The 22,319-nt window shown below is 43.1% G+C and overlaps 1 long non-coding RNA gene across 1 annotated transcript; it reads left to right on the top strand.

The window, feature by feature from the left end:
- The first annotated feature begins 239 nt into the window (after positions 1 to 239).
- On the top strand, positions 240 to 2,471 carry LOC129165176 (uncharacterized). Its single transcript, XR_008564574.2, has 3 exons — positions 240 to 307; positions 646 to 792; positions 948 to 2,471. It is a non-coding gene; the product is annotated as an uncharacterized lncRNA (long non-coding RNA).
- The last annotated feature ends 19,848 nt before the right edge of the window (positions 2,472 to 22,319 follow it).

Raw genomic sequence — 22,319 nt, 5'->3', positions numbered from 1 at the left:
TGGTGTGCCTGTAAGAACCCTCCTTTACCTGGTGCTTCCTGTTTTGCTTCATTTGCACTCCGCTGTGGCATATCGGAGCTGGTGATTTAGAGTCATTCAGTATCAACTGAACTCCAGACCGAACTCATACTCATGTTAAGTGTACAGCAGTCTGAGCAGGGTTGATGCACCGGTGAGTTGTTTGTCCAATTGGCTTTTGCAGTCAGTGTAAATGTGGGCCTCACTGTTGTTTGCTTAACACTGCAGCAGACCACCCATCACCCAGTATTCAGACACTCATGCTGTAATTAGACAGGTCTACTCAGTGGTGAGTCATTGTGATTTATTTATTTTATTTGTGAAAGTATGGGTTTGTTTTGTGAAAGTATGGAAAGTAGTTGTACAACATAATCTTGTGAACCTAACTGAACTTGGCCTTGCTGTCCAGTTTGACCTAAGTGCACTTAAATTGATTGCTTTGACCTGTTTGATTGCCCTGAGAAACGGATGTGTTATATGATGAATGTGTGTTTAATCAAATTGTCACATATTTGATTTGTGTTCTTTTTCTTTACTTGTTTTGTCAGCTGACTAATTTGTTTTTTCTGGTCTTACTTAGGTCAGGTTTTTGTTGTTGCTTGTTTGACCCTTTTGGTTGATTCCCAGTGGTGCGATCCAGGATGGCCAGCCACCCATACCCACTGTGATGTGGTAGGACCTCTGATGTGACAATTGTACATCATCTTGAGTCTATAGAGCACCGGACATCACGTGACTCTCAGAGAGTAGACGCCATGTTGGCAGGCAACAAAGGTAAACAAAATGAACGGGATGGGCTTGGATTTTACTTCGTCTGAGTTTATTTCACACTTTAAAACCGAAGAAATCATTTTATATAGTCAGAAATTAAATAGACTAAACATATCCGACCCTTACCATGCCCCTGGGATACTTTTTAAAAACGCCAGAAGCTGTCGGAGCGGACTTCTTACTGGACCTGGCCAGGGAAAGCCTTGGGATTCCCCCGGAGGAGCTGGCCCAAGTGGCTGGGGAGAGGGAAGTCTGGGCCTCTCGACTTCGGCTACTGCCCCCACAACTCGACTCCAGATAAGTGGATGAAAATGGATGGATCGATGGACAAATAACACAGATTTACATGTAAGTAGTTTAAATAGAGTGTTGTGCTGTTTGATTGTATAAACTGAACGCCAAGAGAAATCACTAGTCTGATTTTTTCCGTGAGTAAAATAAATATGTCAGGCAGGAGCGTCTCAGGATCTGTCTGAGATCTGACTCAGTGAGATAGATAATAGCAATCCAAAGTGCTTTTTACGTGTGATCTGACAATTGATCAACCATTGCTTAAAAATTAAATACTGCTTAGCCTGTTAATTGCTGTGATCATAAAACACGTAAACAGCAGCATGCAGAAATCATGAGGCAACGTTTTACGTGACGTTTACTTGTTGCTATGAGTAATAAGACAGAAAAAGCCATGCCAAAATAAGTTTAGGAAGCCCACTAAGAATTGTAATAAAAGCATTTAAAATAAATACCATACACAGTTGAGGAAACGTTGGTTTAAGTACCTGATATGAAGTGGTCGCTGCATAAGTGAAAACCTTTACTCTTGGCATCCCACAGTTTCATTTTAGCCCGGTGTTATGGGCTTTGAGTAATTGTTTTCTCTGTTACCGGGGACTTCACACAACTTCGGGTCCTTGGAGGAGAAGTGGGGGCGTGAGCTCCTGCTGCAATGAGGTGCAGGGTTGCCGGGACAACGGGGGAGGATCCCCGCAACAAGGACAGACAGCGGCAATATCGAGGGGAGGAATCTCCAGGACGCGGATCAGGGATCACACCTGCAGCAAATGAACTGATTGCTCGCCTCACCTCTTCAAACAGGATTTAAGCAGGTCATGGACGCTCCGACGAGGAGCGACTCTTTAACCTTGAGCTCGTCTCCGCAGCTGCTTCATTGTGCACATTTACTGTTTGGCAAATTCACTAGCGCGTTTTACTGCAATGATCCAACATTTGCGGCGTTCCAGATCTTGGGAATTCTGTAGATGGCTCTTGTCCGTGTCTGTTCTGCATCCTGGGGCACAACAGGAATCTACCATATTTCCTGTTTGATTGAGTTTTCTGACAATAACAAATAGTCCAGCTGCGGGCTTCTGCCTGCCAATGTGGCGCCGTTTTGATTTGAACTGTTGCATGCCCGGAGAAGTGACGTCAACTCCCGGAGCTCTACTATATGGTCTCACCTTTGGATAAAGAGAGATAAAGACTGCTGGTTGGACTGTCAAAGGAGACCTCTTCTAAAACAAATCGTGGACTCTGGAAATCACGGGATTTACTTTGTGTTACCTTTTTCCATTAATCATACGGGGTGTTGTGTTTTGTAATTTCTGTCATAGTATCATAAGAATATAAAATATAAAAATATAATATATAAATAAATATAAAGGCAATACTTTACATGATTATTATTATATCCTGTTTTTGTTAGTAAATACGTTCATTCTGGAAATTAAAGTCTGATTGCGTTTTATTCATGCACTTTGGCTTTGAGGACAGACCTAGTATTCATTGCCTGGCCTGGAGTGGGTTACACACGCTTAACGGAAAATTTAGATTTACACACTGGGGTAAGGTTAGGGTGAGGGTGAGGGGAAGGTTAAATCGCTAGAGGTTAGAGGTGAAATGTCGGTGAAATCTCTGTTTTACCACAGGCATCGGATACTGACGCTCTGGCACAGCGCGTTGCCTCTGATGGGCAGGGGCACCCAATGTGTCGGAAACAAATGCTTGGTCACACCGCGTCAATTTTCGATGCTTAGGGTGTGAGAATGTATTGTTTAGAGGAAAAGTGATAATGAATAACTCTATTTTAAAGAAGCTAGAGCGACTGCCAAATCCTCAGTGCTTATCCTGCTTGACTTATCGGCTGCATTTGACACTGTCAACCATGGCTTCCTTTTGTCCACACTCTCTAGTATGGGCATCACAGAGAAAGCACATGCCTGGTTTGAATCGTACCTCACAGGACGATCATTCAGTGTATCTTGGCTTGGACAATCCTCTACCGTGCACCATCTTGCCACAGGAGTCCCCCAGGGCTCTGTACTGGGACCTCTTCTCTTTGCCATATACACCACCTCACTGGGTGAGATCATTCGATCACATGGCTTCTCCTACCACTGCTATGCAGACGACACCAAGCTCTATCTGTCATTTCCACCGGACGACCACACTGTCTCTGCACGAATATCAAACTGTCTCTCTGACATATCAAAATGGATGAAATCCCACCATCTCCAACTCAACCTCTCTAAAACTGAATTACTTGTCATCCCAGCAAAACCATTCATACAGCACAATATCTCAATCCAAAATGACTTCCCATCTCTGGCTCCTTCAAAGGCAGTTCGAAATCAGGGTGTTGTGATTGATGAACACCTGACCTTTAAAGATCATGTTACCTCTGTTGCTCGTTCATGCCTCTTTGAGCTGTATAACATACGAAAGATCAGACCATACCTAACACAACATGCCACCCAGCTCCTGGTGCAATCTACTGTCATCTCCCGCCTCGATTACTGCAATGGCCTTCTAACTGGTCTTCCAGCCTGTATTCTGAGACCTCTTCAAATGGTCCAGAATGCAGCGGCGTGTCTGGTCTTCGATCAGCCAAAAAGAGCACACGTCACCCCTCTGTTCATTGAGCTCCACTGGCTACCACTAGCAGCACGCATCAAATTCAAACTGCTAACACTAGCATACAAAGTCCGAGATGGTACGACTCCCATCTACCTGAATCCTCTTGCAAAGGCTTACGTCTCGGCCCGGCCGCTCCGGTCATCACAGGATCGTCGGCTAGCAGTGCCTACACCACGCTCAGGACAATCCAGACTCTTCTCATGCATCGTTCCACAAATGTGGAATGACCTTCCAAGCACCACCAGAACTGCGGCTTCTTTTTCAATTTTCAAGAAACTCCTGAAGACCCTGCTCTTAAGAGAGCATCTTGTAAACTAGCACCCTCCCTGCACCTGTGCCCCCCTCTACTGTCCACTCCTTTGTTCCCTCCTCTCCATTATTGATGTCAAGTTGTTGTTTTTGTTGTTGTTAGCCTCAAGGGCAACATGCCGATTATCACTTGTAAGTCGCTTTGGACAAAAGTGTCTGCTAAATACATAAACATAAACATAAACATAAAGGCAAAGGCAGTTCGAAATCTGGGTGTTGTGATTGATGAACACCTGACCTTTAAAGATCATGTTGCCTCTGTTGCTCGTTCATGCCGCTTTGCGCTGTATAACATACGAAAGATCAGACCATACCTAACACAACATGCCACCCAGCTCCTGGTGCAATCTACTGTCATCTCCTGCCTCGATTACTGCAATGCCCTTCTAACTGGTCTTCCAGGCTGTACTGTGAGACCTCTTCAAATGGTCCAGAACGCAGCGGCGCATCTGGTCTTCAATCAGCCAAAAAGAGCACACGTCAACCCTCTGTTCATTGAGCTCCACTGGCTACCGCTAGCAGCACACATCAAATTCTAATTGCTAACACTAGCATACAAAGTCCGAGATGGTACCCCTCCCATCTACCTGAATCCTCTTGCAAAGGCTTATGTCCCAGCCCGGCCGCTCCGATCATCACAGGATCGTCGGCTAGCAGTGCCTACACCACGCTCAGGACAATCCAGACTCTTCTCATGCATCTTTTCACAAATGTGGAATGACTTTCCAAGCACTACCAGAACAGGGGCTTCCTTTTCAACTTTCAAGAAACTCCTGAAGACCCTGCTCTTCAGAGAGCATCTTCTAAACTAGCACCCTCCCTGCACCCGACCCCCATCTCTACTGTCCACTCCTTGTTCCCTCCTCTCCATTATTGATGTCAAGTTGTTGTTGTTATTGTTGTTGTTAGCTTCAAGGGCAATATGCCGATTATCACTTGTAAGTTGCTTTGGACAAAAGCATCTGCTAAATACATAAACATAAATAGCTTCCGTAACAGCCTTTCCAGTTTCCTGCTCCTCCGCCATATTGGTTGAAAGTGGAATAACAACTGCCGTGAACAACCCTGTGGCAGCCTGATGTGGCTAGCCCTAACAAAGAGCTAACACTAACATTAACCAAGTCAGCACTGCCAACTCTCACGCATTGAGTGTGAGACACACACATTTGACCCTCTTCACACGCTCTCACGCCACACCTCCAATCTCTCGCTGAACCAGCGTCGATGTTCTGGCTATCTGTGCTTCCTCGTCGAATTATCCTACCGCAGCGTGTTACGACTGTTTCACTCTTGTTTACAGTATAGTAACATGCTTATAGGCACGGTTTATTTTAAATAGGTGATCATACGAAATACAGAACTGTTGTATAATTATTCACAAAAATATACAGCGTTTGTGGTCATTTATTTATGATGTCATGATTCCGTGAATGACGGTAAACAATGGGAGAAATGTCTTGTTTACAGTATAATAACAACGATATTCTACAAGCCATTTACAAGCCAACTGTCAGTTAAACATACAAGCAGTGATGTAACTACTTCTTGATTTAGCACGTCTCTTCAGGTAAATAGCCTGTGACGAAGTAGTCTGTCTGTGAATTTCCCCAAAGTAGCACATATCGATGGGTAGCACGGCTAGTCGGAGCACACCGGTTCTCCCTCCCAGAACCGTGAGCTGCGGCTGTGCCAGTCGCCAAAAACTTGCTTTTAATTAGAAATGCATCTGCGTCGCCAGCCAATTTTGATGGAGCTTCAGTCCTGAATGTTTTTGTCTTTTCACTCATCAGCCACAGATCGCTCGCTACTCTCAGAGCAAGCTGGGCTTTCTACCGTGGTGACTCACTCACACGTCCCCTCCCCTACATTAGGATTCCTAATATTTTAATACTCTGCTTCACCAGTGTGGTTTTTCTTGTTTGTGAGACGAACCCTTCCTCCCTAACCAATTAACTGGTATGGAAGCCTGGAAAGGCCAAAATTCCTCAAACATATTTTTTTCCAACTGGCTGATACAAATGTATTGAGTTATGGGGGGCTAGATATCTTTCAGGGAAAGATCCAGTTTCTACCTGTACTACAATATTTATGGACTCTCAGTGTAGTGGGATTCTGTTGAGCAGAGAGGACGCAGAGCGCTGATCGTTGGTGCGCCCGCTGCGTCTGGCGCATGATATATTCTCAAGGTGAGGCAACAAAACCTTATTATTAACACTTGATCGATCATATCTGTTTATATCCTCTGGTATTCTGTCTTTAATCATTCCTGGCGCGCTCCGTTCATCGTCTGCCGCTGTGACTCCACCTCACTGACGCAGCATCGAAACACGCACTCCGCTTTGCGGTCAGGAGATCCTTTGATCTGCTCAAAAGTAACTGATGAGGTGAAAAAGTAAGAATCCATGCAGCAGTTTTTCTGGAGAGTTTAGAGGAGAAGCAGGAAGATGAGAGACAGACAGGACAGGAAAATAGTTAAATAAAAACAAGAAAACAAAACAAAGTGTTGAAAAGTCAAATGTAGGTAGATTTAACTCCGCTACACGTTTTATAAAACAACAAGTTATACACATGTAATATTTCTACATCTGGTACAATTCAGATCACCTTCAAAACTCTGTCACACACCCAGGGCTGTTTCAAGGCATTCAGGGGGCCAAGGCAAAACAGAACACGCCCCCATCACTGGGTTCCCCCAGAAGCCTTTATGTAATTCCTACCCGGTCCAGGAGTATGAGTAATACAGTGTTTGTAAAAACACCGCCGACATCACTGACATGTTCTAATATTGTCAGACGAAAAACAAAATTCTCGTGCACGCCGTCTCATCTGCTTCTTTTGTAAATTTGCAAAATTCTGTCAGTAACAAAACCATCTGAAAACCTCTATTTGTGGATTCTCTACAAGTTTCCATGGAGTCCATGACAAACATATTTTTTTTCATTGATCCTATCATCTAATCTCACAGCTGAAACAAGCATCCTTAATAATCTGTGCACAGGAAGCGTACCAATGCTGTAGTAAAACAAAACGTATAATAATTTATTATTAATAAAACCTTGTTGCAGCACTAAAGCAGCAGAAAAATGAGATTTTGCAATAAATATGCAAAATATTTACATATGATTTGTTTTAGAGCCATTTTGTTGGCAGAATCTGATATTAATTTTAGCTCTTCACCTGGGGAAAAAATGGGTCCCAACGTGGTTTGTGTGGTGTTGCCGTAGTGTGATGTCATCGGTAGGCACAGATCTCCTGTCCTCTTTTTTTAGAATTGGAAATATGGTCACCCTACAATTGAAGAATTGAATTAACTGAACCATTCGAATAAATCGATGATTTGTTTTAGCCCTAATTTTAATTGTATCTATATTTAAAAACACAAGTTAGTTTTCTTCAACATTTTTAGCCAAAGTTATTAAGAACCCTTGTGGATGCCCATAAGGCTACTTGCTGTAGAGCCACAAGTTGCAGATCCCTGGCAAAAAGGAATAGGGGAACTCTTCATGCTCCGATTCAAAGTCTGCTAAGTCCTTCTCCCTTTCTCTGTAGTCTATTTATCAAACAGGTAGACCCCCCCCCCCCCCCCCACACACACACACACACACACACACTCACCCACCCTCAGTCACTGTCGAGTAGCGTGTCTGGTGCCCCCTTTGCAACCCCGTATCACCACGTGGGCGGCGTGCTTCGATCCCCCTCATCTTCTTCTACAGATGTGGGTTGCGAGGCCTTTGTTCAGCTGCTGAGTAAGGCAGGGATGCGAGCCTTCATCCTCCCCCGCACTAGTCTGAAACGCAGCCAAGTTCAGCGAGGCAGACGCGACCCTTTCCCATGCAACACTTACAAGTAGCTCGGAGGCAGCTTTTGGCGTTTAAATTACGGTCTTTTAGTGAGCAATGTGACTGAAAAATTCATTGGCTTTGCTGTTATATCCTCCAGTTACTGGGCTGTAAGTACATTTGTTGCCAAAATCCTTCCATGGCCTCTCCTGTACTTGTGGCATGAATCACTCTAATGGTTTATTACTTTTATTGCAAAATGAAGCCAGTTCTTCAGTTTTTAATTAACACAAAGAGGACGTTTCAATTGAGTGAGCTTTGTACTTCTTCAACTCAATAAATCAGTGACTGTTAGGTTGCCGATACCTTTTCCTTTGATATAGGTAATTTTAACACATGTATAAAATGAGATTCTCACATATTGTTTTCATTGATTCTGTACAGGCAGCCTTGTAACTGAGCCCTGCTTCATAATTGGATAGCAACATCGGACAAAAAAAAGGCTTTCATTTCCCAGAAAAGTGTCAGAAAGTTGGGAATTTGTGTTTTTGGTGAAATAAGTAACGAAAAATGAGTGACAGGAGCGTATTATCTGCTTCGATCATTCGTAAAACACATTTGATTTCTGGGAATTAACTACAGAGTAAGGGTAATAATTCTACAATTACGTTTTAACGATGAAGCAAAATTTGTGTGTATCACCTCAGGTGCATTTTATTCAAGTATTTTTGTTTTTGGACAAGATTCAGAGCCTGCAGGGGAGAAGAAAACAACTGTTGGGGACAAAAAAGGAAAATAACAAAGCTTAGAGCAAGGACTGCATCCTTGTAAGCAGGGAGAGTTTATGCTTTCAGATTTTAATGATAGACCCTGTCAGTAGGTTGTCACAGCTTCAGGACCCGCGTGGTCTTTTTGTTGGGAGAATTTTCCTTTGAGTGATTCAGTGAAACACCAACTGATGGTTTAAGTGCACCGGCATCTTGATAAAAGGAAAACAATAGGATTTTTACGGAGTTTGGCAAGCTGATTGCTCATTTAAAACATGTAATGACTGCTTGCTTGTGTAATTTGCTTTACTTCATTTGCTAGCGTTGCAACAAGGAACAACAACTGCTTCATGTCTTTGGGGCTTTTGACCCAACGTTTGATTCTCAAAGGAATGTAACAAGCTAAAATTAGCTAACAATGCTTCGGCACTGCACTGGCATTAAAAATCTTAACTGTTAACTCTTTCATTTCCTGGGATAAGTTTGTTAATATTTTGAATTAAAAAGATTTACAAGCTGGTGTTTTTTTTTTAGCTAGCTTTTGGGTTTTGGATTCAGTTTGGAGTCTAACATAAACACAAATGGGGTTTGAAACTACAAAGTAGTTTTGTGTTTCTAGGTTTACACAAAAGGTTTATTTAACCATTAGGCTAGCCAAAAAACATAATTTTAAAGGAGTGGTTTACTCCTTTAATCTGCAGTGGTCTCTAGTAGGAATGAAGGTCCTAGTCTCTGCATGCTATATGACAACAAACTACATGAGGAATGTCAGCCAAGAGGGCAGTATGCCATACACTGACTAGGAAGACACAAATACATCCATTTTTCTAAATAAAGGACTTAAGTCTCGATTTACCGGTGAATCTACGTCCCAATCCTCACCTATGGTCATGAGCTTTGGGTAATGACCGAAAGAACGAGATCGCGGATACAAGCGGCCGAAATTAGTTTCCTCCGTAGGGTCGCCGGGCTCAGCATTAGAGATAGAGTGAGGAGCTCGGACATTCGGGAGGGACTCGGAGTAGAACCGCTGCTCCTCCGGATCGAAAGGAGTCAGTTGAGGTGGTTTGGGCATCTGGTCAGGATGCCTCCTGGACGCCTCCCTGGGGAGGTGTTTCGGGCATGTCCTGCCGGCAGGAGGCCCCTGGGTCGACCCAGGACACGTTGGAGAGGTTACATCTCTAATCTGGTCCGGGAACGCCTTGGGGTCCTGCCGGAGGAGCTGGTGGAGGTGGCTGGGGAGAGGACGGTCTGGAGCTCCCTAGTCGGGATGCTGCCCCCGCGACCCGGGTAAGCGGAGGAAGACGACGATGACAAAGGACTTAAGTACCTCTATTTGCTCTTGACTCAAAGAGAAGCCAAAGTCTAAAAAGGCCAAAGTTGATGCCAAAGCCATTTTAAATGAGCCATCTTCATCTTAGTTGTTTCGCTCTGTCGCATCATCCCACCCACCCAACCGATAAAGCGCTGTGGCTGGCCCTTCAAACCGATCAAGAGCAGCGATTGGCAAGACACCAGGCTGGTTGGGCCTGTTGAGGTTCCTGTGGAGCGTGGCACCGACCTGCAAAGCAACATCATTCTGCTTTTGCTGCAGTCTGTCTGCATTTCTAGGGTAGCTTAACCTGCATAATTTCAAATCATAACTTTTTTAATCATTTCAGCCAACATTGTTAAGAACCGATGGGCCAAAAAAGCCACTTGCGGCTCCAGAGCTGCAGACTGCAGACCCTCAGAAAAGGGTCATTTAGTATTTTGGATCATTGTGAAATGTTTTGTTTTAGTTAAAACCACAATCAATATTTTTTTCCAGCTAAAGTCAACAATAAGAACAAGCAATATTTCTTCCTCTGAATCTCTCTGAGTTTTATTTGTTATGACAGGAACAAATACAGCTTTGGAGATTTTTATTTCAACTGAGACCTTTACGAGAACGGTGATGATTTCTGCCAGAGGGTTTTTGAATGCCTGAAGATGACAGCCTGAGTTAGAATTAAAATCACTTACAGACCTTGCAATTATTGCAAATCAGTGAACAGACATGGCTCGTATTGATTTGTATGGAAACGAAGGTGCAACAAGGGCAAACGCTATCATTTTTTCAGCATTTCAACTGCTGTGGCTGAACAGCAACTTCGCCATAGAGGACTTTCTGTTGGGGTTGGGTCCCAGTCCTGTTGAGTTTGAGTAAAGGGAAATAAAGAGCATGATAGCACAACAGATGGCTTCTCACACCCTTCCTGTCCCATGAGCCCTTTCAATGACCAGTGCCAATCTGCCATTCCGGACACGTCCAGAATTCATCAGTAGGATTAGGCTGGCATAAGAATTCACCAGTTCAGACCAAATTCGAGTTGTCGCTACCTTGTCTCTGAATTGTGTGTACTGAAACTCTAATTTCCCTCTGGGATTAATAAAGTCTTGATTGATCAGGTGAACAATTATCGCTCGGATCCCTGTGAACAAGTCATTGGCTCAAGAAATGAAAGCACCTCAAGGCAAACCCTGTGTGGAGGCTTTCAGTTGCTGCACACCAAAACAAATCCCATACAGGAGCTCTTCCCGAGGGCTTTCCAAACACCTCGCTCTGTCACGCCGTTGGGACCGTGGTGGCGATAAATGGATTGAGGCAAGCGATTCACAGTAGAGTAACCTTTGCCGGCATGCTCTAACCTTGTTGCATGGCCGCTTCTCAGCCTCTTGTGTTTGGCCTTTTTATACAAATCACATTACAGTCTATTGGCCTTTTGGGGTAGGAAGGTGGGGTATGCAATTCAAGACTCTGAATTGGAAACAAAACAAAAACGGACCCTTCACCGCATCATCACCGTAAGGTCATGGTGATTCTCATGTCCTCTCAGGCTGTATAACCCAAGGTCCAAGCTAATCAGTGTTTTGTCCTGGGAAAGAGATAGAGGTGGCGTTTGGACAGGCTGTGTGTCTCTATGGTGAGGATCCTCGGGTGATTTTTATTCATGTTTCTTTTCTGTAAAAGATGTGCTTATGCCATTTGGCGTGCCGGCAGGAATCAAAAGATCTTTTCTTTCCACAACTGGTGCTTAAATTGGCATGAGCACTGCTGGTCAGCTCTATTTCTGTCCAGCCTGTTTATCTGTGTGTCTACAACTTAGTCCCCAGAAAGGAGGAGAGGCTGCAACGATGTTCCTTATTACATATTCTCCCTGAAGAAGTCCTCACCGTGTTAGCTGAAAACTCCGGAGACAGACCAACTGTCTCTCCTACAAACAACACGACTCCTGCTTCGCCAAACCTGAGCTGAATAGTGAAAAGGACCGAGGCAGACAAGGATGTCTCCTTATAGGTTATTATTAATGCTTATGCAAAAATGTGTCTTTTTTTCCAAAGCAGCAGCCCTCCAACACAACTCCAAGCAGCTAAAAGAATCAAACACATTTACTAAATGATTTCTTGTCCATCAGCCTTGGATTAAATATTGCTTTAACTGCATGGATGTTGCTTGAATCACAGACAAAATGTATTTGAACATGCATTTTCATTTTCTGCCTGAGGAACATTTGGGTGTTGGGGGTCCAACAGCACCACTCACTGACCTTTCAGAAGAACTACAGGTCAGAATCCTACAGAACCCGTGCAGGGAAGTTTTATGGGTTTTGTTCCAACAGCCACAATTGTTGGAGACTTTTGAAATCATTTTTTGTGTCACCTTGAAAGGAAAGGGAACATCATCAGGTTAATCGTTACAAAAGGCAACAGTAAAACCTTTTCTTATGTCATTAACAAGCCTTACAGGGAGGACGAGGATGTTATTGAAAGCTTTAGTTGAAAAGATGACCAAAGGTAGAAAAAGAAGGGAGGAATGATCCGTGATCCATACCAACAGCTACTGTGGGATAGCAGAAGTGGGATAAGAAGCATTTTTGTTTTTGGCACGACCCTCCATCGACTGGTTTGAACATCTGCAGAAGGAAAGCTTTCAGATCACTTAATGCAGGATTGCTCTGGTTTTTAAAGACATTTTGGGATGTTTTCCAAAGTGCATCCACGACTTTTTGTCTTCATGCCTGACCCTACTCCTGCACCTCACCTCGTTGAACATCCGTACTTCCTCTTAGAGCCCATTTGTGAGCCCCACCAAACATACAGACATCCACAAATGCACGACTTAGAGACGAGTCTACACACTCCTGTCTGTCACCACTCACCGCCGGGGTTGCCACAGACATGCGCTGACATCACAATTAAACCGAGAACACCCCGGCATTGCACGGTCATCCATCACATGCGCCGAACACCCCCCTCAAACCCCTCGCCACCTCTCCTAAGCACACAGGCAGGAGGCTGTTGCAGGAGTGTCACTCTGCATGCTAAGAGGGAGGTATACATCTTATGGTGGCACTTCCACAAAGCATCTTGACTGAAGCGTGGAAATAAAATTTGCAGTGTTTTGTCCTGAGTGGATTTTCTTCCAAGATAAGCAGCAACATTATAATTAGTAAGCTTTTCCTGCTGATATCCCCTTGGTGGAAGCTCAATCCCACCACTAAGGTGAACACAAGTCCCTGAATTTTAAGTATGATGGCCTCATTGGGCCCCTTGGCACTTAGCAGACGGCCAACCCCACGATTTTGATCTCATCAAGCGAGCACGTCCGCCTCCATTAGTCTCTGGCATTGTGCTTGAAATTGCTCTAACTTGTCGAGTGATTACTTCAAATGAACAATTAGGCGGCTGGCTGTCACGATAGCCCGCTCTCCCATCTGTGAATTGGTTTGCCAGCTTTAATGGCTGCCGCTGCCATCGAGGTGTTACAAATATAGGATCTGTTCTGAAGGGGAAGTGTCAGCTCATAGCAGTCGTAATGAATTGATGCCCAACATCTAGTCACGTGCACTTTAATAGGATCACGACGAAGGCAACGGCATTATTGGACAATCAATAAGTCGGCAGAGAACGTATTCTTGATTGAGCCATGAAGAGATTAGTCTTTGGGACAGTGAGATGGTGCATATGGATTCTGAATACACATCTAATGGTAATGTTCTTGCCTGTTGGTAGATGTGTGTGTTAGTTAGCGGAATATCTCAACCAACGTGCTTACCTGATGGAGTCAACCTAAATTTAGATGGTTGACACAGCCTTTGCAGACACAAAAATGACTATGACTACTTAGGCAGTGTGCCCCTTCTTTCCACCGGAGGTAGAAGCGTCACGCAACGGCCGCAAAACGTACGGCAGTTAGCCGTCGTTTTAGTGGATTAGTTCCTTTACTCCGGCAGCTAAGTCTAATGTTTTGGACGCTTCCCAGAAGCGAAGGGACGCTATCATTGAGTTTCAAATCTATTTTTTACGGCTACACTTCCAAAACACCAAACTCTGCAGTTTGGATCGGGCCAGACAGGAAGTCAAACACAAAAGCAGTGTAAAACATCTGGAAGCTTTCAAAATAAAAGTCACATGCAGGTAGAAGTACGTCGTTTCCTGGTAAAACCCCTGTAGCCGATGTAAACAGAACAGGAAGTAAACCACAGACCTTTCTGGAGACATGCAGCGGTCTTTCTCTTCACTTGTTATTGTGTGGGCTTCTGAAATCATGCGTGGTGTTGCAATTCTCTCGTTATTTAGTGACTTTGTGGAATTAGCTGTGTGGAAGGCTTTCGCTCCCGTTTCACGTCTGAAATGCTTCCGGTTGGGAATGAGCTTGTGGGTGGAAAGAAGGGGTAATAGATATCGAGCTGAAATTAGATGTCGTCACAGGTTGGAGTTATCTTTGTACAAACTTTACAGAGGGCTACCTGATTGTGCAAGATGTTTTAGTTGTTTCCCTGCTCCACCACACCTGAGTCTAAGCTCTGCAGTAGCCCCTTCATCACCACTGATTCTAATTAGGTGTGTTTAAACAGAGAAACTTGTAAACTCCAGAGGTTTTCTCAGATTCAACACACCTGTTTCACTGCATTTGGATCCCCCTGCTGAAAAAAAACTAGCATAGGTGTTAGCAGCATGTTGTGTTTTGGTGCTGGTTTGGCTGGTCCAAGATAGGATGCTGGTGATGGGATGCTGGTCAAGCATCCCATCACCAGCATCCCATGTTGCCCTATCATTGCATACTGTACCAGAAAACCAGCAGCAAAATGCAACATATGCTGGTCTATGCTGGGGGGGTTTCAGCAGAGCCAACGGACATGTTTGGTTGAATGTAGCTTTTAAACAAGACTGTCAATACCTGCGTATGAGTGTCTAAAATGTAGACTTTTCTCTGCTTCAGCACACCTGCTTTGAATCAGTAGGTGATCAACACGCTGTAGAGCTTGATGACCTGCTGGACAGGTGATTCAAGCATCGAATCAAATGTGTTGGAGCAGGGAAACAACTAAAGCATGCCGGGTAGGGGATCTTAGGAGACCAGAGTTGGAAAACCCTAGCAACAACTATAAGAATCAACTCTGTTTTTTAGTAAAATGTCTCACTGACCAAAGGATGAATTAAAATAGCAAAATATTTTGCCTTCAGACAGGTTCAAGATAAAAGCCACAGCTGAGCTGTGCTTTAGCAAACATGAAAAATGATCCCAACTCCGTCTTTTTTTACAGATCATTTCAAGATGAGGACTTCCATGACCAGAATCCTATCATTTATCAACATCTATAGTTTAACATGAAAACTCTGGCATAAAGAGCAGCAGGAGATATGAATACTTAAGTGTTTTTTGTTCTTTCAACTTCCTTTTGGAGATTGTATCACCATCAGCTGGTGGTAGATTCTGGTTTGCTGAGCTGAAACAAGAAATGACAAATCTTGATCTCATACACTGCTTTGTCTTTTAGCCGGAAAAAGAGTCTAGTAGGATCAAAAAACAGTAGCGTGCTTTTTCTAAGCCCTGCTGCTACGTGACAAGTTTATTTGCTCATTTTTATTACACAAAATGTTCAACCATGTCTTAGAGGAGAAAAAGGATACTACTACATAAAAGGAAGATGAAACGTTACATACTTTAAACCCGTAAGATTGTTGCTGTCTGTTATGTTGTTTTCTATTTTTGTTCATGTGGCGTCATGGGAGTTGAATTTCAAATTCACTGCATTAGCTAACCTTTTACTCTTCTCCTAGTTAAAGGTGCAATAAGAATTCTACAGTGAACAAATCACAAAACTGTCAAATGTCTCAATCATGTTGGAAGGAAGGTTATTATGAAACAAATTTGTTCCTCATCCAGCTGGGGGCTTGTCAGGTTTTCTCCTTTCAAAAAAATAATAGTGGGACGTAGCTACTGTTTACACTGTAAGTTGGTGAGGTTACCAAATATGCAGCGAGCTAACGCAGCAGCACAGGCATCTGGAATTTGACACCGTAGACAAAAAGCTCCAGAGTTGTTCAAAGAACCAAAACCAGTAAACGGGAGCGACCCAGGCATTATTTCTTATACCTCTGAGGAGCCACGCCATCTTTTTGTTTTACTCTAATATCAAGGAAAAGGCTAGAGGCTAACGTTGAGCTAACAATGCTAGCTATGAATTAGAAGCAAATAGTCTGCTCTAAAAATATCTCAAGCTACTTTTTCAATTATCGACAACTCAGTATTACAGTGAATTGTTTGTGTGAAATGAATGAAGAGTTTTACTTTCTCTAATGAGTCGTTAAGAACTATAACAGCAAGGTAACAGAAGGAAGACAAACAAAAACACTTGATATGATGTCGGAGGCAGATCACCGTAATAAGTGTAGTAAGTGCTCCGTAAGGTAAAACACCTAGCACCAGATATGACAATGTATTTATCTGTTATCTACAATCTTCTGGCGCTGATCTGTAACTGGCAATAGCCGTGAAACTCGCAGAACAGGAGTGAGAGTAATTTTGATCAAGGAAATGGAATGCAGTAACCAAATTTGACCACAGGGTGACAGACTTACAAATTGCACTTTTAACCCTCCCACTGTCCTAATGGGTGTGACCCTGCGAGGAAAGTTGACCATTGAGCAGGATTGATGGTTTATCCCTTGGGGCATGGGTGAGGAGTGAGCACCACCTCACCCCTGCCACGTGGGCCTCAAGGGATAAACCATCAATCCTGCTCAACGGCCAACTTTCCTCGCGGGGTCACCCGTGGGAGGGTTAAAGAAAACTTTACTTGCTGCTCATTTTTCAAGCATCTGACCATTATTTGTGATTCCAGAACGTTTTATTATCTTCTTTGCTAACCAGTTTTTCATGTTTACGTTAAATGTTAGATATTAAGTATTTTTTTAGATCAAGATATCCATCTCTATTTTAACCCTCTCAGATTCAAAATAAGTTTTGATAAAAGGACAAACAACTAAGTCCTTCAGGGGTACTTCTGAGTTAAAAAATGCTCATGAAATATGTACGTGGAGTAACCAGGTAGGTAGGTTTTAACGTTGCTAATCTGCAACACCGCCTCCAGAGGGTTAAAAATGTACTTTATGTTCAGGGTGTGCATTATTATTTTATCGTATTATGTTTCAATTAGAGGCATGAGAACTTGCTTGAGGTTTTTGAACTTTATTTTTTGCTATAAGTGAAATAAAGTGATTCGTTTTGGCTTTCCTCTATAGCCCCACACCCACCATACCCTCTCCCAAGCCTTGTGCTCAGATTGTTCTCAGACAAGATGGTGAGGTCATCAAAAGCTGGTTGTGCCGATACATCTCAATGAAGATCGGACATCCACCGCAAATTTAATTATGAGTGTCTGTTTTCCACTTCTCGTCCAACTTGTGAAGAATTCCTCCGCAAGGAAATCCTGCATCAATTCAGACCGGATTACGATCAGAGTGTGACCAATGTCAGAAAGCACAGAGCGGACTAACGCGGCCTAATGGCGAGACAAGCCAGGGAGTCTTTAATGGTAATGAATGCACAATGCGAGCCTAAGGCAGGATGAAAGAAATGGAGGGGCAGGGGGAGTGGGGGTGCCGTGACCAGACTCAAGAAGAGGGAGAGATAACCACAATGTGTGGGAAATGGGGAGTAAATGTAGAATGTTTCCTAAATTGTATTAGGCTCAAATTAGAACAACGTTACTGAAGGTGAAACTAAGCATTGCGCTAGAGGTGCAAAGACCCCAACGGTAACTTTCTACATTTCTCTTGAGATTTGCTGTTTGTTGCCATATTCCTTAGCCTATTTTACAAAAATCACACGAAGCCATGTGGAAGATGACACATTCTCCTCCTCACAACGCTCCCCTTCAGGCCGATCCAGCCACTCCCGGCACTAGGACTTCATTACCCAGCAGCCCCATCACCGGACACTCCACTCAACATCACCGGACATCTTGTTATGTCACCCACCAACTCTACAAAGGGAAGTCCTTCACCTACCTGCCTCACTCAGTTATCGTTCTTAACGAACCATGCCCAGAGTTCACAAACCAGAGCAAGCCGGTTGACTTCCCGTAAGTCTGCCTTTCCTTATTTTGGAACCGCTGTGCGCTCTTGCTTCCTTACGAGCTGCACACCTTAGCTCCTAAATCAGACAGCATTCATGTAAAAACATTTCCATCTTAAGTTTTAGGTTTATGAACATCCATTGACATCCATAAAAATGGTTGTTGGACACTTGGTCAGAATGAATCCAAATTTCCAAAAACGGTTCCATGGAAAGCTATAGCAGGCTACCACCTATTTGGTTTCAGTCCTTGGCCACCAACATTATTTTGCACAGGAACAACATTGCTAGTCCAATCACATTACCAATGATGTGTCTCTACAATGCCTGTAAACGTGCATAATATTACATCGTTTGGCATCATTCAGTAGAAAATTTTAATTTTACATAATTTTAAAGGATAGGTTTCCCTGAATCATTGCACATGCTGATGCCTTCTGACCACTTTATGAAGGCCTAAGGTTGGTTGTGGTTACTTGGATGAAAATGCAAAATTATAAGAATAGCTTAATGTTCTTCTTCCAATAGTAATTTGGGACTTCATCCAAGACATTGTCTTTGAATATCTTTGGTATGTTCTTTCTGTGTTTGGCTTCTAATTCCATTTTGGTTCTTTTTTGAAACACAGGAAAGGTTTCTCTTTACCTTGCTGACTGTTTCGTGTGCCGACTGCAAAACATCTTCAGAGCTGACGCTGATGGTGGCATCACTTCCTACTCCGTTTATCCGCGAACAGCAGCGCTCTCCCCACACCGATGATGCAGTCCCATGCACGATTCAATGTTTAGACCCCATCGTCTCTGTTCATGGTCCCGCATCCACGTCTACTTGTCTTTGAATGTTGTCATTTTGTATATTTCTTATGATTGTTCAAGCAAAGTTGTCTTGGACCTTCATAGTTTTACAGATATGGTGGTGTGATTAGATAAATGTACCACTGGTCTAGGGCCAAAACTTATTGGTGGTCCAGAATTGAAACCAATGTATTGATGACAGACACTGCCCCACCCCCCATTCAGAAGCCTAGTGCTAGCTCATAAATGAAAAGAGCCTTTTGGATTGGAGAGTTGTCAATTCTAGCCAAGTGCTGAAACCAATAAGGCTTTTATGGATGATGCACCAACAACCAGGCTTGAGCAGTGCTCTGTGCACTTCTACATCGATGTCGAGCTACACAAAAGTCTTGTTTGCACACAGCATCACTGTACAGCTGAGTAGAATATTGTTTTTAGAAAACTGACATTTTTGCCAACGAACTGATGAATCAAAAAAACTGTTGCTGCGCAGAGAAAAACACATCAAGAGCATTTTGAACCATCCCAGTTAGACTTTAATACCCAACGAGGCAGCCACTTGTTTTACTGCCCTCGACGGTATTAAAATCTATTTGCATTTCTGTGCTTGACATTAAACAGGATTGAAACAGACACAATGTTGGCTGTGAGGAATGTTCAAGTCAACCAGATGATTATAATAATATATATCCATGGGCATGAAATTCATTTCAGGAATATTTCTCCAGAGCAACTCTTGCATGAGGTCTCGGCTTCCATCAGCTGCTCCGCTCTTGCCTGCTGATAAAAATCTGAGCACAACTGTTGGTTTTGCAATTTAGACTTGGTAGAGGCATATCATTTTAAGATCAAAATGATTTTTTTTTGTATAATGGCATTTTCTTTCATAGAAGCTGTTTATTTTCAAGTAACTTACAATTACATTACATTTTCTGAACCCGCTTGTCCTCGTAGGGTAGCGGGGGGGCTGGTGCCTATCTCCAGCGGTCAATGGGTAATCAGGTGGGGCACATCCTGGACAGAGTGCCAGTCCATCGCAGGGCAACACAGAGACACTCAGGCAAACAATCATGCACACCTAAGGACAATTTAGACAGACCAATCAACCTAACAGTCATGTTTTTGGACTGTGCGTGGAAGCCGGAGTACCCGGAGAGAACCCACGCATGCACAGAGAACATGCAAGACCTTCTTGCTGCAAGGCAACAGCTCTATCCACTACACCACTGTGCACCCAGTAAAAATCCATCTTTGTGATATTGTTTTTCTAAATTTGTTACTAAAATCTAAGGTTTTCAGCTCATTAACAAAAGAAAAATGTTTTAAACCTGATTATTATTATTATTGTAAAATTTGTTTTAGTATAAAAACAAAACTACAAAAATACCCATACAAGCCACTAGGGGGCAAAAGCTTTGGTGGCATGTAGGGAGCCTAATGGGCCATTCCCATCTGTACCGGGTCGGCCCGGGCCGGGTAGCCCCAGTCGGCCCCAGCCTGGCCCGGTTGATTCCACACATCCTTGTCTTAAGCTCATGTGGGCTGATTCTACCCACCAATCAGAGGCTTGCTCTAATGGAAGGTGTGAATTTGCTGTCAACAGTGGGCGTGTTGGCCCTGGTCGGCCTGAAGCAAACCCCCTCGAGAAGAGGGCTGAGAATGAGCCTTGGTTGGCCCGGAAAAATACCAGGCCACCCAGATATGTAAACAACCTTCGCTACCCGGCCCGGGCCGACCCGGTACAGATGGGAATGGCCCATAAGTCTCCTCCCTTTCCGGTTGGCTCATGGAACCCCGGAAGAACAAAAAAATGAATACAAGTCAACGGGGCTAAAAGAGCAAAAAGAGCTATTTTCTAATTTGTTTTGCCTCACGCCCTGGATCACACATATGTTGTACTGCAATTTAAACAAAAACTAATGATGGGTGTTTCAACCACACCTGTCACATACTTTGAGATTTATCAGCATGTAAAATTTTGCATGACTACAAATTAGACATTGGCACGTTGCATATATAATGTCACCACAGATTCTCTTCTCCCCTAGCATGGCTGCTATTTACCACATGACCAGATTTATGGTGGTTCTTTCCTGCTGAAGGAAGAATCTTAAGTTTGCTAAACTTACAGCCCTTTTCCCTCTGTTTTTCTCTGTGTCTGGTTCGATGACACGGACTACAAATTCGTGGAGCGCATTTGTAGTCCTGGACTTATTTTCACACATAACCTAAAATAGTGTTTCCCCCGTTAAAAAATAAGCGCGTTCTTGTTATCAAAATGTTTCTTTAAAATTCACGGACATCATATGTGAAATCCATGGCACATAACAAGCAGAAATTAGAAAATAGTGTTTTTAGCCCCCCTGTCTTGCATTCATTCTTCCAGAGACCCATGATGCGGAAGTAGATGAGCATGTCTTAGGCTCCCTATGAATACAGAAAAAGGTTGCTGTTTGTTTGAATAATGATCCCCCCCCCCCCCCCCCCCATTATTATTATTATTATTATTTTATTTTTATTTTTATTTTTTTCAGTTTTATTCTTTACAGCTTTCTTATTTGGTGATCACTTTAATACCATGTGTCTATTTATCATCCTCTGGTTTGGGTAATTTGAACCTGACAGTAGTGTCAGAGCTTACAATCACTTTCATTTGCAGTCTTCTATTTTTTTTAATAATTTTCCCCATCAAAATCTCTGTTTGTGTATGGGTGGGTGGTGCCAAAGCCACAGGAATTCACAAGTTTTCAGCATATATTCAAAGAAGTGTGGGTGGGGAGAAATGTTTGCTTTTTTTTTAGAGCGGGTGGGATGGGGAGAAATTTTCACTCACCCTATCCCTCACTCACAATCATGTTGTAATTAAAACTTATTCATAGATTTTATTTTTTAGTCTGAACAATGTTACTTTCATGTACATTAAAGGGGCGAGGCTTGGAGTTAGTATTGGAACCAGCCACTAGGGGAGGGTCAAGTCAAGTGGCCATATTTTACCAACAAAATGCAACAATGTGGCCTGGTAAGCCATCCTAAATATGTAAATATACAGTCTGGTCACGAACCATTCAAACAGCTCACTCAATGGGGCAGATTCTGCGGTCGTCTTTCAAACGTTTTCTGCATGCAAATGTTCAGCGCTAGGGCCAATCAGAGCAACAAACAACATGACAAACTCACCACTATGAATCTCAGACAATGGCTAATCTGCTATACATCATCAAAGAGGAAGCAAATACATCCTTATTTAAAATGAATGACTTAAAGTCTCTTATTTCTCTCATCCAATTGCACCATCTAGTGGCTGGCAAACATATCACACAAATTATTTCTCCAGTTTTTTTAAGGTGGCGACTTCACGTTTTTTGTTTAGTTATGTCCTGTAGCTGACAAACAAGATAAAACACGTTGTTTTACAAGTATTGTTCTCATATCATGTTGTGTTCACATATATTTATATTTTAGAGACTTACTTGTCCGTGAAAAGTTTGTCAACTCTGCATCAGCCGAGGTGTTCCTTAAAATTGAAGCGTTTAAGCGGTAGTTTAACGCTATTGGTTAGTTCTGGTTTCCTATTGCACGG

The sequence above is a fragment of the Nothobranchius furzeri genome, chromosome 2, assembly GCF_043380555.1.
Source record: "Nothobranchius furzeri strain GRZ-AD chromosome 2, NfurGRZ-RIMD1, whole genome shotgun sequence".
NCBI classification, from domain to species: domain Eukaryota; kingdom Metazoa; phylum Chordata; class Actinopteri; order Cyprinodontiformes; family Nothobranchiidae; genus Nothobranchius; species Nothobranchius furzeri.
The sequence above is the reverse complement of the archived record's forward strand: the minus strand, read 5'-3'. Positions and strand labels throughout refer to the sequence as shown.